General features: G+C 33.7%; 1 long non-coding RNA gene and 1 pseudogene across 1 annotated transcript in view; both read left to right on the top strand.

Moving 5' to 3' along the window:
- LOC111095298 overlaps positions 1–9833 on the top strand; it is a 65860-nt gene extending 56027 nt beyond the window's left edge. Inside the window, exon 4 of the long non-coding RNA XR_005357315.1 lies at positions 9220–9833. This is a non-coding gene — a long non-coding RNA (uncharacterized LOC111095298). The remainder of the gene's footprint in view (positions 1–9219) is intronic.
- Positions 9834–10965: 1132 nt separating this feature from the next.
- Positions 10966–11705, top strand: LOC102153709 (annotated as a pseudogene).
- Positions 11706–14920: the final 3215 nt, after the last annotated feature.

Here is a 14920-nt window from a genome sequence, read left to right as displayed (position 1 = left end):
ATTAAGTTATAAACTCTTAATTGTAAAGATCATGTCTTATTCACCTTCCCATTCAAATTTTTCATAGTGACACTGACTCATTATGAGGCTAAATATTTTTTAGGTAGATAAGACAATGAGGCAATGAGTTCTATATTGGCAATGATGAAAAAAATAAAGGATTCTAATTGACTCTTTCGTGTGGGGAAAGAACACTGGTTATTAAATGGTCCTCGATAAAGTGCTAGTTTTGTTGTTTATCTGTATGTTTACCACTTATGGGACCTTTAGCAATTCACTTAACTTTAAATCATCTTCACTAATCCATGCATACAGAATAAAGAATGCAAATTGTATTAGGTATTTTCTAAAAATTTTTACACCACGTACATCTCATGTTTATATTTCAAAACTAAATATACTTGTGTTAGGAATTATGTGTATTTGTGTAAGAGTGTGCATATGAACTTATGTAGAGATGTAGAATAAAGAGAGTGCAGGAAAAAGCTCAGCTCAAAAACTAGGATATCAGCCTAATCAAAGACCAAACACCCTATGAGTGTTGGATCTCTTCTTTTAAGAAGTCTCTTCTTATGTCCTTCTCAAGATGTTGGATGCCAGAAAAAGATCTGTATTTTCATAATAGCAGGGGAAAATCTCAAGCCCATAATTAAGTCTCTTGTGTGAGCTAGTGACTGGTCACAATTGATGAAGCCTGTCATCCCTCATTTAGACTCTGAGACTTCCTTGTTCTGACCCTGGACCTACTCTGGCTCAAGAGTTTATTGTATCATTTCTAAGTCTGTCACTGGGTTTCTGAGAACTTTGGAATCCCCCATTACACCACATATAAGTAGTAGGGAATCTGGGATACTCTCTCGGCCACTTAAGGGCACCAGATAGAATGTGGCATCATGCAGACCACATAAGTTTTCCAAATATGAAATATAAGAAAGATATAGGAAAGAAGTAAGGAGCAAAACAGCACTCGTTTCTCACCCCAAGACACATATGCATTAGTTTCCTCCATTAAATCTATTTAGGTATATCTACCATCCTCTCCCATTCAATTTACCACCAGGAGAGGTAGTGACTAGGGACACTCACATCTCACCTCTTATTTCTTGCTCTTCAAGGGTGGAGGATATTTCAATTTTCCATTCATGTTCCATAGGGACTTATTTTATGTTATTCTTCTTATCCACCCTTGTAGTTAAGGTGAATATATAAACTAGCCTGAAAACTGGGACATTTTCAGAAATAGAAGAAACAAGTACAAGTGCTAAACTGGATGTGACAACTGAACAAAAGGCAAAAATTAAGACTGTCCTTGTCCATAACTCTATTTATTATAAGATTCTATGTGTCAATACAACTAGATTTGACCCAGTAAGGTAAAGGGAAAGTTGGAATTTAGAAGAGTTCTTTCTTAATAAAGTATGACTTTCAAAAGCACTGTTTCCCTAGTGACTCAGAGGTTAGCCTCATATTCCAAACTAAGCGATTATGACTTTGGTCTCTTTGATGGGATTGGGGGAAAGGTAGGAGGAGGTAATGGTTATGGAGCTGGCATTACAGAAAAAGAAAAAAATAAGTTGATATTTTAGAAATTCTGTTTCTTTATATATAGTTAATGACTAGAGCAAAAGGTGAATTTTTTAATTTTTATTTTGTGGATTGGGAGGTTGACCTGCTCTATATATTTCATTTTCTATTTCATTTACAATTCATGCTTATTATACACATTTTTAAATTAAAAAATAAATATAATGAATCATTTAATTGCATGTGTACACGCTAATTGTGCTATAATTAAAGATATGACTTTAACACTAGAAATGGCATCCAAAAACTTTTTATCCCCATAAAACAAGAGATTCCGTCATTTTAAAGAAAGCAGGTAACCAAATTGCCAATAACACATCGTGTTATATTCTGAATCTGTGCTATTGGGAAATGCATTATTAAGAAGTTTTACTCTCCTTCTAATCATGGTAAAGCAATCTGGAATGTAGGATTGTGAGGAATACAATACTTTTTCAATTGTATGTAAAAGAAAGACTCAAGAATTCCCAGCAGAATAAAATGTCATAGCTCATTTTAACAATGCTATTTATAGGTGCCTAGAGTAATTTACCAAAATAAGTGACAAGGCATTTTTATTTTCATTATATAGCTTTGTCACTTGTAAAGGTATATCATTAGTTTTCAGATGTAAGTAGATTGTGTAAGAATATAAACTGGTTGAATTGTTTTTTTTTTCTATTTTTGTGAAAAATAACATTGGCATTTTGATAGGGATTGCACTGAATCTGTAGATTACTTTGGGTAGTATGGATATTTTAATAACATTGTCTTCCAATCCATTAATATGGATATCTTTCCATTTCTTTGTGTCTTTAATTTCTTTCATTAATGTTTTATAGTTTTCAATGCATAAGCTTTTCAGTTTCTTAGTTAAGTTTATTCCTAAATATTTAGGTGGGAATGAAAAATGGTGCAGCCACTAAATAGAGGTTCATTAAAACTTAAAAATAACTACCATATGATCCAGCAAACTCAGTTGGGGGTATTCATCCAAAGAATTGAAATCAGGATTTCAAATAGATAGCCCTCCTGTGTTCATGACAGCACTATTACCGATAGCCAAGATGTGGAAACAACCTAAATGTCTACCAACAAATGAATGGATACCAAAAAAATGTGGTATGTACACACAAAAGAATACTATTCGGCCTTAAAAAATAAAGAAATCTTGCAATATGCAACAACATGGATGAACTGTGAGGACATTGTGCTAAGTGAAATAAGGCAGTCAAAAAAAGATACCAAATGATTCCACTTATAGAAAGTATTTAAAATTCTATAAGTAGGAAATAAAATTCATATAAATAAAAATTATATGAAATTCATATAAGTCAAGTTCATAGAATCAGAGTGGAAATTGGTTGCTAGGGGTTGGGGGAAGGGGAGTTAATAATCAATAGGCATAAGGTTTTAGTCCAGCAAGATGACTAAACTCTAGAGACTTTCTGTGCAGCATTATACCTACAGTCCACAATGTTTTGTACACTTAAAATTTAAGAGGGAAAAAAGATTTAAGAGGGCAGATCTTATGTTAAATGTTCTTACCATAATAATTTTTTTTTTTTCAAAAAAATGAAGAAGGACACCTGGGTGGCTCAGTGGTTGAGCATCTGCCTTTGGCTCAGGTCTTGATCCCAGGGTCCTAGGATCCAGTATCACCCCAGACTCCCTGCAGGGAGCCTGGTTCTTCCTTTGCCTATGTCTTTGTCTCTCTCTGTGTGTCTCTCCTGAATAAATAAATAAAATATATTTTTTAAATGAAGAAAAAATATGAAATGGTTGAAAATGAGCGGATTCTAAATTCTGAGGTGTCTAGAAAGCACGTTAGAGTTGGAAAGTTGCAAAAGTGGAGACAAATGAATGCCAAAATAGTAATTAGAGTTTTGATAATTAATCAAATTAGATTAGGTTATTATTCCTTTTTAAAAAGGCATTTAGAGTTGGAGAGTATTGAAAAACATTTAGTGGCAAAAATCAAAAGGTACAATTAAGAGCATTCAAAGCCCAAGACACAAGTATTTATTTTTTTAAAGCAAAGTGAATTAGACTTTCAAAAGGTCAAGACAATTGTAAATTAGAGGGAAAAAAAGCAAATGTTAGAGGAAGAGAAAGTCAAGAGAGCAATCATCTGGAAGCTACCCTGACAAGGCAAAAGATATAAACAACATCCAACTTTCATTTGGATTCCTAACTCTTGAGTAGAATGTTTATATCATGAACATGCATAATTATTGGCTTAAACACTAAGAAAATCTAGGCAAACAGAAAGGGTTGGAATGGAGCATCAAAATGAAGGGAGAGTTAAGCAAAAATCCCTTAAGTTTAAATGAAAGAAAGCTTTGGCAAAAGAAAATCCAAAATTTAATTCTTAATCACTAGCTTCCCTTCTCACACCCAGAAGAAGATGGACTGTATCATTAACTTACAAGGATGGGCATAAGAGTCTCACATAGACACAGAAATCACCATTCACTTAAAACCAAAGCAATTTGATATAAAGCCCGGGGAGATCAAACTCCTGCCTCCCATGCAATAATAAAACCACATTTCTAAAGAAAATGTGAATCATAAAGCCAACTACATTCATTGGTAATAAATGAAGAAAGACCTTTAATTTTAAATATAAGAGCAGATTTCAAATTTGAATGAAGGCAGTTTTCCCAAGATAGTTCTCACATACCTAGTGACAAATTTTCAGAGCTGATATGATGTTTTTGAGTCTTTCTGTAGAACTGTGAAATGTACATGACTTTACTATTTTCTTTTTAATCAATAAGCAAAGTCAGAAAAATATACTTACTTCTTTAAGCATTTCAATGACATCAAAAATAACAAAAAGATAGAAAATGGAAAATAGACATAAAAATAAAATTTTCTGTGAAATAGAAACACTGGCAAATCTTAGACTTAATTCAAATTGTGTGTGCCAATGATGTTTTTTAAAAAAGTGATCTGTATTTGTAACAGCTCTTTATGGCTGTGAAGACAGATTGTCAATAGTACAAAGAGAAATTTAAGCAACAGAATTCAGATAGTTCCCAAGAACATTAAAGATAAGATATATGGTGTATTAAATTAATTTTTGCATATAAAGAATTGATGTACATAAAGCTGGAAACCAAGAGCAGCTACTTGACAGGGTAACTGAATAGATCTATGTGGATAGTACTCGGCACAATTCCAGGGAGCATCATTTGAAGAAACTATGATATAAATGGCACCCCTATAGTTGTGCGGTGCAAAAACTTACCAAGTAAAACAAACAAGCAAACAAAAAAAACAAACCAGAAATTGTCTGAGGACCCACATACCCCAGGCCTCTCTAAACTGGGATTACAAAACATCACAGCACTTCATTTTTACTATAGAATTATAATGGCTGAGCCAAGTGGGCTAAATTCAACATAGCGCAAATCCAAGGTATCTCTTGGCCATTTTAACAAGTATTTCCAGGGTCACGGTTATGTTCAAGATGAAATTCCCTTACATCATTTCACTGTGTTCTCCATATCTTGCTATAGTGAGCTAACCTCAGCTTCTGATATGTCTGATGAGTTGGCCTGCCCACTCTCTTCAACCATGACTGCCATGCTACCTTCAGCTAGTGTCTAGATAGAAACTCAGTACATATGAATTTTCCCATCTCCAATTTTACACAGACAAAATGAAACCAAAGTTGACTTGTACAAGGCTGAAAATGATAAATAATAATAGGGGATTATAGAGTCAAGTTACCTGAAAACTATTGCCAAGGCCAGACATGTTCTGGCATCTTTTTTGTTTATATCAACTCTATGGTTTGGAGAAGAACACAGTATCCTTCCCTTGACATCTAGAATCACATAAAATCTGGAAGATTTCCTTTCTGTTCTCCATCTCTTGTTTCTACCCAGACCCAGAGACTAAGTTTTTCCCCTATCTTTCAAAAAGCAAAACAAACAAACAAACAACAACAACAACAAAAAAAAACCTTCAGCCAACCTAGTTTATTTGTCCAGGATGAGTGACATTAGGAACCATCAAATCTCCTAAGGAAAAACCTAAGTAACCTAGCTCACAGGGTAATTCTCTGGCCCCATCACCCCTAAGGACAATTTAAAAATAGTAGAAAATAGACACGTTGGGCAATATATCAGTCTTATCCACAGTCTCTTCATTCAGGCTTGTATGTTTATGATCACCATGTTTGTTTTGTATTATACAAAAAATGTGCTACTTGCTATCCTCAAGTAGATTTATATTTTATACTACTAAATACACTATGGTGAATAATATTAACTTGAAAAAACAAGAGGCAAATTGGCTGAGCTAAAACCCATTTAGTTCATGAGTCAATAAAGACCTAAATGCTTAAATGACCTACTTCCCTAACAACAAGGTTTGGGGTGAAAAATTATGTAGGCATAGTAAACAGAAAACAAAAGAATTCAATTTGATCTTTAGGCACTGTCATCTTCATGACAAAAGTTTTGTCACTTCTCTATGTTTTAAATTTAAGCACCTATGAAGGATTTGTTTTCTCTCTAAAACAATTCATGAAGCCCCTATTATGTTAAGTTCCAAAAAGATATTTTTGGCACTCACTAATTATTTATTAAATGAATGCTGGTGAGGTACTTCTTTAAAATTATGAATGTTCTGGGACGCCTGGGTGGCTCAGTGGTTTAGAGCCTGCCTTCAGCCCAGGGCGTGATTCTGGAGTCCTGGGATCAAGTCCCACATGGGGCTCCCTGCATGGAGCCTGCTTCTCCCTCTGCTTGTGTCTCTGCCTCTCTCTCTCTCTCTCTCTCTCTCTGTGTCTCTCATGAACAAATAAATAAATAAATAAATCTTTAAAAAATTATGAATGCTCCATCAATAGATGAATGGGTGAAGAAAATTATATATATATATAATGGAATATTATTAATAATAGAATATTATTCAGCCATCAAACCATCAAAAACCATGAAATCTTGCCATTTACAATGATATGGATAGAACTAGATGGTATTATGCTAAATGATAAAATAAATCAGTCAGAAAAAGACAAATATCAAATGATTTCACTCCTATGTGGAATTTAAGATACAAAACAGATAAATATAGGGGAGGGAAGGAAAAATAATATAAGATGAAAACTGAGAGAGAGGCAAACCATAAGAGAATCTTAACTATAGGTAACAAACTGAGGGTTGCTGTAGGGGAAGTAGGTGGGGGATAGGGTAACTGGGTGATAGGCATTAAGGAGGGCACTTGATTTAATGAGTACTGGGTATTACACGCAACTAATGAACCACTAAATTTTACCTGTGAAACTAATAAGGATAAAATTATGAATTATAATTACCATTCTATCTAATTAAATGATCATAATGTGGAGTATGGGCAGATTTATTTCATGATGATAATTTCAAACATGGCATTACTGAAAGACCTGAAGAAATCTTTCTTATGGCTTTCTTTTCTGTATACTTTAAACTCCATTTTTTTTAACAGCTCCCATTGAATGTCTATATTATTTCAAATACTAAGTATCTTTGGGTGAAGATAAACTTCTGTGGCTTCTTTGCTATCATACAGCAAAATCTGCATCCACCTCAAGGTCTACTTTATGGCTCTTCCAGGTTGGGATAATACTTTAGTCATCTTAGAAATGATCACACTGGGGCACCTGGTTGGCTTAGTGGTTGAGCGTCTGCGTTTGGGTCAGATCGTGATCCCAGAATCCTGGGATCGAGTCCCACATTGGGCTCCCCGCAGGGGGCCTACTTCTCCCTCTGCCTATGTCTCTGCCCCTCTCTCTCTCTCTCTGTGACTCTCATGAATAAATAAAATCTTAAAAAACGATCACATTATACTTCTATTACTTATGCCTATCTATCTGCCCTACTACAAGATTTTGAGCTCCTTGTAGGTAAGTGCTTATTTTTTTAAGTGCTTATTTTCTTTACTTTTGTAGCATCCAGGGCGGGGGTAACATATGGTAGACAATGTTTGTAGAAGTAAGAATGGATAGACTTGTGGTTGGTTGGAATCATAATGGGACAAAAATTATAAGTAAAAGGAGTGATGTATTCATTTTTTTTTTTTTTAGCAACAGGTTAAGGAACAAAATTGTAAAGCATCTAATCTTTTCTAACCTTTTACTCTTCCATTTCTCAGCACCACCAATCTATTTACAATGATTTAGAATTACGATCTGACATTAGTTTCACCTTTCATCCTATGAAGAAACTTTTCATGGAGTATTACGGTCTTTAAGTGGATGGACTGATCTGATAGCTTTTACAAGAAAAAAAAACAACTTTTTTTTTTCCTATTTCAGGCATCATGAACTTGGCAGAACTAATACAAAAAGAAAAAAAAATAATGAGTTTGAGCTTCTGCTTTTGTTTGTGAAATCCATATTTTATATTACAGTGGTTGCCAGGAGAGCTCTGAAGAGCTGACAAGCATTAAAAAATAATACATGTAACCTTCACAAGAGCCCTTCTCCACGAATCCTTTCTTCCACACAAAGACATTATTAACTGTATAGTTAATCTGAAATTGCAAAGATTGCAATGAGAAAGATAACTGTCAACATTTTCACTTCAGAAGCAATGTTTCATTTTCCTATATTTAATCACATCATTTTAGGACCATATGGTGCATGAAAAGTAAGAATGAGGATTGGCTGGAGAATTGCTCCTTCAAATATAACTTAGAGACCATATTTGGGCTGTTTTTGCCATGAGCATCTCCAGTGATATATGCTGGATACCAGGCTCTCATAGCTATAAAATTCCTAAATGTTAATCTTCATCATTTAGATTAGTTACATTTCTTATGAATGAGCAAGTTATATTACTCGATATTAATTGGAAAAGTTATAGAGGGGTTTAAGAGGGGAATAAAAGATGAAAATCTGTAAAGTGAAAATGCCCGTCTATAAAATTGATATTTAAGAGGCTTGTGATTTCATATATTAAGCCAGGACTTCAGTCCCAAACCAATACTAGGAGTGCAACATGGCTGGGTTGAGCATCTACACCAGTCTTCTCACTGTTTTCCTAGAAATGGTCTCCTGCTATTGCCTTTACCATTCCAACGATGACCCCAGCTGTTACTGATTTATAGCTTCTCTAACCCATCAGGTGTATATTTTTTCACAACATAAAATCAACTGTGTCCAGTATAAATGGTGAGAACATCCCTTTGTCAACCTCTATGTCTTTGAGACAAAGGATAAATTTTAAAAAGTAGTGCAGCCTGTGACCCACAGTTGGACTGTTATTAGTGAAAGAAGTTTCTGCATGTTCTTTCTATGGACCTTTCTTCTTTAGGGCTCTGTCAGGAGACCATAGTAACTCATCTCTGAGTTCTAATCTGAGACAAGCACTGTGAAATACAATGAATTTCTTTCCCACTTCTTTCATCTTATACTTTCTCCTTCACCTTATGGTCATTCAGCTTCAGTTAGACTTATGCCATCTTTCTGGTGTTCATAGTAAGGTTTGGGCTTCACTTTCACTATTTACAGACTGACCTGGTTAATGTGGTTTGGTCTTTTGGACAGGATACTAAAAGTTCAGCTGGGATTAATGAGTATATCAGACTTAAGGCAACATTATGCGGTTTTTATTTCTTCACACTTTTATCTAAAAATGAATTTTTGTGTGTTTTTTTCAGATGGGAGTTTCCTGATTGAATGTACATGAATTCATATCAAGCAATCTCAGAAAAAAGTTTCATGTTTGTTAATTTATCAAGTGCTTATTCTTTTATAGATTTGAGATTTCCTTTATAATGTTGTAAATAAACAACAGAAGTACTTATCAAAAGAAAAAATATATATATACTGCTATTTGGAAGGAAAAGAACAGGTCAAGTGCTTGAGTGTTTTCCAGCAGGGAGATATGTCATGCTGACCCACTAGTGGAATAAACTGCAAAGAGATCTGCCTTAAAAGATCCTGAGCATCCTATTCTAAATTTGATTATGTATTAATCTTGTGGCCATTATTGATCAGTCATTCTGAGACCCATTCTACTTCATTTGTAAAATGAATATATTAACTTTGCATTATCTGATACACACAATTGTTGGAATTCATCAGGATCATCACAAATATAAAGTGCTATGTGAATCTGAAGTTTTGACTCTTTTTCAGCTTTCTGAGCAACAACAACAACAACAAAAAAAGAAAACCAGCTTAATAGACACTTATTGTAGGATATGCTTGGCTTATCTCTTGCACCAACTGTGCCCCCAAATTATATTCAGCAGAGTAATACATAGTCTCTGAAAACAGACAGTCTTCCATTACAAGATAAGTTCCATCACTTAAAAACTGTGTAATTTTGGACATTTTTTTCTTACTGTTCTAGCTTTTTGTTTGTTTTTTTTTTTTTTTTTTTTTTTTACAGAGAGAAAGAGTGTGCAAGTGGAGGTGGAGAGGGCCAGAGAGAAGGGAGAGAAGAATCCCAAGCAGGTTCCATGCCCAACATGGAACCACATGCTGGGTTTGATGCCACAAACCTGAGATCATGACCTGAGATGAAATCAAGAGCCAGATGCTTAACCTACTGGGCCACCCAGGCACCCCTATTTCAGTTTCTTCATATGTAAAATATATAATAGTAAAGAGATTCTAGATCATTGAGAAGCTTACACAAGATGCATGTAGAAAGTGCTTAGAACAGTGCCTAGTACACAGGTGTCAACAAATGCTAGCTATTAGTACCTAGTCACTGTGTTTTCCTTCTGTGACCCTACTATGAGACAAGAGTTGACCAGATGAGATGTGGACATCCAAAAACTTTGGGCCATTCAAATCTCCATTTCCCTCTCTCCTCCCTACCTCCCCCATACATGCACACACATGTGCACATAATTAAGAACTTCATCCGAGAATAAGAGGCTGAGAGTTGAAAGCTGACACATGTCAGCAGACTTCTAGCTGGAAGTTCAAAAAGTCATGATTTGAGGTCAGGAGCTCCCACAATAGGAGCGAGAAGATTTAATTTTTTGCTTGGCTTCAGTTAGATTCCCACAGTATGATTTGAATAAATTCTACATTGGGGACTGTGTTTAAGCTAGCTCAGTGACTTTGGTCTTGTTGAGAACAAAAGGAAACAATTCATATATATTTGTGTGTTATTTAACCTTTCAGTCCCTGTATGTAGTTCAGGGTACAACATACAGTTTATGGCAGAACTTTTTCCTCATGAGCTATTAATTAGTTTGATTTGGAATAGATGCTTCTAAAATGTCCAAATTACAATTATATTCTACTAAAAAATAATAAAAATACTTGCCTTCTGGAAAACCAGGCAGAGTAAATTTGGTGAAATACAAGAAAAAATAAGGAACAAGATCATAGCTTTTTGTTTTTATTTATTATAAAGGCAATTTAATTAAAATTTTACAAGCAATTCTCAAGAGTGGAGAGAGTGAGGAGGCTGCGTCTGGCTCCCACTCTCACAGCCATTGCAGTACATTGAGCTCCACAGAGACAGTGACAGGGCAAGTGAGAGCCAGATGGGCTCTGGGTGACTTTGTGGAAAAATAATTAGACATGGGCAAAGGAGATACTAAGAAGCTAAGAGGCAAAATGTTATCAAAACTATTCTTTTGCAAACTTACTGAGAGGAGCATAAGAAGCACCCAGATGCCCCAGTCAACTTCTCAGAATTTTCTAAGAAGTGCTCAGAAAGGTGGAATACTATGTTTGTTAAAGAGAAAATATATTTGAAGACATGGCAAAGAGAGACAAGGCTGGTTATGAAAGAGAAATGAAAACTCATATCCTCCCTATAGGGAAAGCAAAAAAAGAAGTTTAAGGATCCCAATGCATCCAAGAGGCCTCCTTCTTCCTTTTTCTTGTTCTGAGTATTGCCTCCAACACATAGGAGAATATCCCAGTCTATCTGCTGGTGATGTTGCAAAGAAACTGGGAGAAATGTGGAAGAACACAGATGACAAGCAGTCTTATGAAAAGAAGGCTGCTAAGCTTAAGGAAAAATATGACAAGGGTATTGCTCATATTGAGACAAAGGAAAGCCTGATGTGGCCAAAAAAAGAGGAGTTGTCAAGGCTGAAAAAAGCAAGAAAAGGAAGGAAGGGTAAGGGAGAAAGAGGAAGAGGAGGAGGATGAAGAAGATGATGAAGGATAGGTTGGTTCTAGTGCAGTTTTTCTTTTGTTTGTAAAGCATTTAACCCCCTCGTGTAAAACTCACCCCTTCTAAAGAAAAAAATTGAAATGTAAGGCTGTGAAAGCTTTATTTTTAAACTGTAGACTGTCATTTTTTGTATAGTTAACACACTATTGAATATGTCATTAGATAGCCCTGTCCTGATGGTATTTTTAATAGCCACTAACCTTGCTTGGTACAGTATGAGGTTGCAAATTTGTGTGGAAATTTAAAGCAGGTCTTGTTCATGCACAGCACAAATTAGTTAAATATGGGGATGATAGTTTTTCCATCTTCAGTTGTCTCTGATGTAGTTTACATGAAATAATTGTTGTTTTGTTAACAGAATACCACCGGATAATTAAAAAAAAAAAAAAGAAAGAAAGAAAGAATAAAAAGAGTTGCAGCTGATTTGTTGGAATTCTGAATGTTTCTAAATAAACACATTTTTTATCAAAGAAATAAATAAAATAGCAATTCTCTCAAAAGAATCAAACACCAAAACTGATTCAAAATTTTTAAAGTTTGGGCTTGAGATTGTATATTTTGCATAGAAATTTAAGCTTTTAAATTTTTTCAGGAAAAAATGGCTATCTTTTTGATCCAAATTAATTCATTGATAATTTCTTTTCCATTTAGGCATAATATGTTAGTGTCATACCGATCATTGTACATGTGTGTTATTTCTGAAGTATAAATTTTCTGTAATAAGTCAGTGAAGACAGAGATATTGCAGTATGATTGATTTATGTAGGAAAAATATTTCAAATTTGTTTAAAGATGGGATGATATTTTAAAATTACCTAATTCAAAATAAAATAAAATAACCTAATTCGTCAATATAACTTTATGCACAGATTTCCATATTTGTAGAAAACAATTGTACCAAATTGAAACACTTGTCAATAAAGAAATATGACTTTTATGGGTTGAGAAGACAATTTCTTCTCATTGGTTATATATCTAGTTATTGTTTTTTCTATATATTGCATTTGATCAAAAAGGATTATGTATGATTTAATGTGTGTCAATTCTGAAGAGAAGAATTACTACAAGTTTAATTCCTTTTTTATTCAAATCATATTCAGAAATGGCTTTAAATACCTTCTTTTACTTATAGAAATATAGAAAAAAAGATGTCCCTCCACTTTTTCAGATGCTAAAAACTGCAAATTAAACAAACAAAAACTTCACACATACCTTTTGAAAAAGAATATGAAATAAAACAAAGAGAAAAAATATCAAATGATTTTTCTAGATAAAAGTAAGAAGACTGCTGCTGGTAGCCTTAGTTCTCCCAAAATACAGTTGATATTCATTGATTCAACTTTATTTAAATTGCTTACTATAATCCAGATACTGGGGTTGGCACTGGGGATAAAAGAGAACAAAAGAACCCAGTTCCTACTATTAAGGCTCCTGTGAGAAGAGGTCTAAGGAAAAAAAAAATCATTATTTACATTGCTAGAAAGATGCTCTGAGAACATCAGTAACTGATATCTAACAATCTAGGAAAGTATAAAACAAAACAAATAGATGAAATTTCACTTATTAAAGAAATAATACTACTATTGCATAGATTTGGAAGATGCTAAGGAAGTAGATAATTAAGATATTAAGTTCTCATCACAAGAAAAAATTATAACTATGTGTTATGATAGATGTTAACTGGACTTAACTTGGTGATCATTTGTAAAATATACAACTATTGAGTTATTATGTTGTATAGCTGAATGTAATGACATCTGTTAATTATATCTCAATTTATTTAAAAAGATAAAAAATTACTATCTGTCTTCACTGAATATAGGAGGAAACTCCTATATCCCAGCCACTTAATACATGAGTATTACATCACACTAATAGTAATTGCAAATCAACACTAAAATAATTATTCTAAGTAATTGCCCAGTAGCTCCATTTTCTTTAAGAACATTAATTTAACTTTTGAGTGACTATTAGAACTATTCCAGCAATGAAAATCAGCAGTAAACTAACAAACTCTCTGACTTTATGGAGTAAATGTTTCAGAGGATTTAAAAAATATATATAGATCTAAAATGGAGACATAGTAAGCCTTGAACTCACCTCTTCCACAGATACATTGAGTCTATACTTCTATGTAGAGCAAATTCTCCTGAAGAAGTGAGGGCTGACTAAACAGTTTCAGTACAATGAAGGATAGAGGGACCACACAGAATGGCAGGAAAGGCAATGACATGGTAATGAATCTTAAAAGCAAGAACAAAACAGAAAGTTAACTACAAGGGAAAATCTACAAGATTTTCCAGCAGAAATTTTGCAAACCAGAAGAGAGTGTTATGATATATTCAAAGTGCTTAAAGAAAAACCTACAACCAAAACCACTCTACCTGGCAAGATTATCATTCAGAATTGAAGAAAAGATAGAGTTTCCATGCAAACAAAAACTAATAGTTCATTACTACTAAACCAAACTTAGAATTAGAAGAAATGTTAAAGAGTAAAGAAAAAAAGGGAAAAATAATGAGGCCATAATTAGAAGAAAACTATGAAGCAAAAAATTTCACAAGTAAAAGCAAATATATAATAAAGGTAGTAGATCAAATACTTTTAAGGTAGTATGAATGTTAAAAGAGGGTAGTAAAATTAACTATATCTAAAAAAATAGTGAAAGGACTCACAAAATAAAGAGTAAAACATGACAACATATACAGAAAATGAGAAGGGAGAGACTAAAAATGTAGTGTTTTTAGAATGTGTTTGAACTTGAGTAACCATCAACTTAATATATACTGCTATACATTTAGGATATTAAATATGAACCTCATTGTAACCACAAACCAGAAACATAACAAATTAAAAAATAAAATAAAAATGAAAGGAATCCAGGCATAACACTAAAGGAAATCATCAATCCCTAAGGGAAAGGATTAAGAGAAGACAGGTACAGAAAAGTTATACAAAAACAACCAAAAACAATTAACTATATAGCAATAAGTAGTTACCTATCAATAATTCCTTGAAATGTAGTCTAAATGCTCTAATCAAAATATGTAGTCACTGAAAGAATATTCTTTAAAAAAGACACATCTATATGCTGCCAAGAAGAGGTTCACATCAGATCTAAAGACACATATAGATTAAAAGTAGAAAGATAGAAAAAGCATAAATATAAAAAAGTATAAAAGTATAAAAAAGGGTAGCAATACTTATAT

This window comes from Canis lupus, chromosome 3, assembly GCF_011100685.1.
Source record: "Canis lupus familiaris isolate Mischka breed German Shepherd chromosome 3, alternate assembly UU_Cfam_GSD_1.0, whole genome shotgun sequence".
Lineage (NCBI taxonomy): Eukaryota > Metazoa > Chordata > Mammalia > Carnivora > Canidae > Canis > Canis lupus.
Note: the sequence above shows the minus strand (reverse complement) of the source record. Positions and strands in the feature narration are given on the sequence as shown.